Genomic DNA, 4,168 nt, shown 5'->3' on the forward strand with positions numbered 1-4,168 from the left:
CGATTACGAAAGGATGAAGGGCAAAGTCGACCCTCGACGGAATTTGAACTCAGAACGTAAAGACGTAAGCATTTTGTCCGACGCGCTAACGAATATCCCCAGCTCACCTGCCTAGTAACCACAAATATTTTTTTTGTAATTGTGGTACAAGGCCAGCAATTTTTTTGAAAGGAAGGATTAAGTCGATTACACCTGAATGGATGCAAGGCAAAGTCCACCTCAACGGAATTTAAACTCAGAGCCGGAAGAAATTACGCTAAGCCAAGAAATTACGCTGGAAGTGTAGTCACCTCTTTAGCTATTACATAGCATGTACGCTTTGTAATAGCAAGTGGAAGGGTGAAATTTGCTTCAAATTTTGGCACACGATGTTAGCCAATGCAGGGGAATGTCTTACATTGATCACGGTGCTTAACCGGTGCTAATTTTTATCAAGCCCGAAAGGATGAAAAGCAAATTCGACCTGCGCAGAATTTGAACACGGAACGTAAACAAGGGTGTAACACCGCTAAGCATTTTGTCCGGAGTGCTTATGGTTTTGCCAACTCACCGCCTTGCTTCTCCTGCTCTTATATTGGAGAGGCGAATAAAGTGAAAAGCCTTCAATAAAGAAGTAAAAACAATGTAACAGCAGTTTTCCTGGAGTCTACTACACAAGCTACGTGAGGGATTACCGTAAGTAATAATGCTAAGTTTCTTTTTTATAATTTAATATACTTATTTTTGTCGTTTCTACCCTGAATTCCATCTTTCACAGTTTCAACTGAAATGTTTAACCGTCTTATGTTCGAAAACTAAACGCCAGAAATATTCTGTTGTTTTTACACTCGGACCCAACCAGACTATTAGGTTTGTGTTTAAAGGCGCTCCTACTAAGGGTACTACTTAAATACAGAGGTCCCGACGCATGGAAGTAACGAACCTTTTACAGTGTCCTCTCGTTAGGGTTACGTCGATGAGTCGGGTCCTTTGCATTTAAGTAGTACCCTACCATCTTGGATTTTTTTTTTCCAATATATAATTTATTACGGACTTCAATACATGATGTATATTTTCGGGGTTTTGTTTTTCAGACATTTTGATTTTTGTAGTTGTTTTGCTTTTATTTTGTGTCAATTTAACGTTAAAATAATCTGAAGCTGAAATAGTGAATATTTTTCTCAATAATACCGAAAGTTCTTGCACTTTATAAAGAATTAAAATGGGCTGTTTTAGAGGAAATTCAGGCCGATACTAATGCTTAGAATATGGCTTTAATCGAGAACCAAAACTAATTGGGAACCTCGAGTCACCTAAAATGTATCAACCTTTTTCCTGCACCATGTGGTTGCTACGTTAGGGCGTACATAATAAACAAATAGCATGAACCAGAAAGGTTTCCTTCTTCCCATTGAGAAGAAAATGATTTCACGTTATACATTAATATAATGAATTCAGGAACCAAACGAGAGAACTTTTGCTAGTTATTCGACATGCAAGAGATAGCTGTCAAATCGCTCTCACATCATTCCCATCGGCACTACTCAAATACGGAGATCCCGATGCACCAACGTAACGATGTTTTTACAGTGCACACTCGTTAGGGGGTTAGGTTTACATAGGTGTGTCGGGACCTCTGTTTAATTTGTACCCTCTTACCTACTTTGGCGCATTTGATAATTTCCTTCAGACTTTCTCGTACATTAGAAACGATAAGGTTGACACAGATAGAATACTTTAATCATAAGTCCACTTGATTAAGACGGACCTTGGGTTAAACAACAAAAAACAACCACAAAAACGTGTCGAATTCATTATACAGGAATGCCGTGAAAGTTTTCCTCACAATCCCACAAAATGCTTTTAGATTCTTCAAGTACTTTAGAACCCCTTCCTACAACAAAACATTTCTACTCAGGTATAATAAATAATAAACTGGCCGCTAACATCACCATGTTACAACGCTTAATGGTTTAAGCTACAACCCTAATGTTTTATTGTGTTACAGTTAATGTTTTTATGGTATACCTCTTAAAACACGAACAAACACACTCATACATACGCACAAACACATAGATTTACTCACACGTACATGCTGACAAACACACGGTGCCTGTAGGAAAAGAAATTTCCGTGTAACATCTATATTAAGTAGGAAACGGCGGCTTTTTATCTGATAAGCCCTACGAGCAGAATAAAAAAAGACTGCACCATAAATAATATTACTCTTGACTAGTACGTGTCAGTTTAATGGTTTTCTTCCATCAGAATATTATTTGGTAAAATTATATTAAGCTATCATCCGATTCATACCTAAGGCTTACAGTTTAGATATCAAACCCTCCATGTTATCATAGAACATATGGATCAAGCAATGAGTAATAATAATAATAATTCGTTCGTTTTATTGGCCACAAGGGCTAATATCAATTAAAAACATATAAGGACAAAGACAGGACGAAGGTTACAAAAGGTTTTGTCCGAAAAGGTAGGAAAGTTCGTCTAAACAGAGGAAGAAAAAATAATAATAATATTTACTATAGGCACAAGACCTGAAATTTCGGGGGAGGGGAATAGTCGATTACATCGACCCCAGTGTCTTACTGCTATTTATTTTGTCGACCTCGGCGGAATAATAATCCTTTCTACTCTAGGCACAAGTTCTGAAATTTTGAGGGAGGGGCCAGTCAATTTGATTTACCCCAGGACGCAACTAGTACTTAATTTATCGATCTCGAAAAGATGAAAGGCAAAGTTGATCTCGGCGGAATTTGAACTCAGAATGTAGCAGTAGACGAAATAGCGCTAAGCATTTCTCCCGGCGTGCTAACGTTTCTGCCAGCTCGCCGCATTACAGTTAGTAAGCATTAACTACTGTAGACGCAGTATCAATTCTATATGCGGCGCTTCTGCAGTTCACAGCCCATGGCCTGGAATTAATTAGAGAATAATCGAACATATGCAGCGGGTACGTGTATACATATACACGCACATACCTACGCATACATACTCACAATTTAATATATCTATATATTTCTATATACACTTAAAATTGTATACACGTACATGCATATATAGACATTTATAATTACATATATTAATAATTATATATACTTGTATGCATACGTATGTTACTGTACGTACATTCATACATACATATATATATATATATATATTATAATAATCGTATAAGCTGAAATGTATGTGTATACATATGTGTAATGTGTATATATGTATATATGTTTTGTGACCTTATGTTCCTGTATATCTGTGTCTGTGTATGCATATGCATGAGTTAATGCTTGAATATATTTGTTTACTAAACCTAAAGTATAATTACTCAACAACCCTCTCTATAGTTGATATTACGCTTCGTTTTATGTAAAGTAAATATTATTCTCGTTTTACCTTTAATCATTTCAAATATCCTCTCGGTGCGATTTATTTGAAGTTTTGTTTACTAGATATTTAAAGCTGCGTATGTGTGATATATATATATATATATATATATATATATATTTTATCTTTTATCTTTAACTTGTTTCAATCATTTCTCTGCAGCCATACTTCGATATCGCCTTGGTGGGGGTTCGGTTGAACAAATCGACACAAGGGCTTATTATTTTTTTTTTAGTCTAGTACTTATTATATCGGTTCCTTATGGTGAACCGCTAAGTTACGGGGACGTAAGCAGACCAACACCGCTTGTCAAGTGACGGTGGGGGTACAGACACAAATACATACATGAAGACACATGCTCATGGTGCCACACAGTGGGACTGAACCCGAAACCATGTGGTGTGCCTGGGAAGCAAGCTTCTTACCACACAGCCAAGCCTGCGCATACACACACACACACACACACACACACACACACTTCACACACCTTTTATAAAAAGAATTATTTGTAATCCCTTGTCTCTTAATTAAAATTTTCTAGTCTTTAATTAGTGAGCTCGGTTAATTATGTGTATATATGTGTGTGTATGTATGACAGTGTCCGAGTGTTTGTGTCTGTTGTATTAATGTTATCCAATCGCTGCACATTGGACAATGGGAAAATTCTAATTAAAATATATATATAGAGAGAGAGAGAGGGAGATGCGTGTGTATGTGTGTATATATATATATATATATATATATATATATATATATATATATATGTGTGTGTATATATATATATATATAT

At 36.2% G+C, this 4,168-nt stretch overlaps 1 long non-coding RNA gene across 1 annotated transcript in view; it reads left to right on the plus strand.

Moving 5' to 3' along the window:
• Positions 1 to 525: 525 nt before the first annotated feature.
• LOC128250082 (uncharacterized) overlaps positions 526 to 4,168 on the plus strand; it is a 105,105-nt gene continuing 101,462 nt past the window's right edge. Inside the window, exon 1 of the long non-coding RNA XR_008266205.1 lies at positions 526 to 675. This is a non-coding gene — a long non-coding RNA (uncharacterized LOC128250082). The remainder of the gene's footprint in view (positions 676 to 4,168) is intronic.

This window comes from Octopus bimaculoides, chromosome 19 (assembly GCF_001194135.2).
Source record: "Octopus bimaculoides isolate UCB-OBI-ISO-001 chromosome 19, ASM119413v2, whole genome shotgun sequence".
In the NCBI taxonomy this organism is placed as follows: domain Eukaryota; kingdom Metazoa; phylum Mollusca; class Cephalopoda; order Octopoda; family Octopodidae; genus Octopus; species Octopus bimaculoides.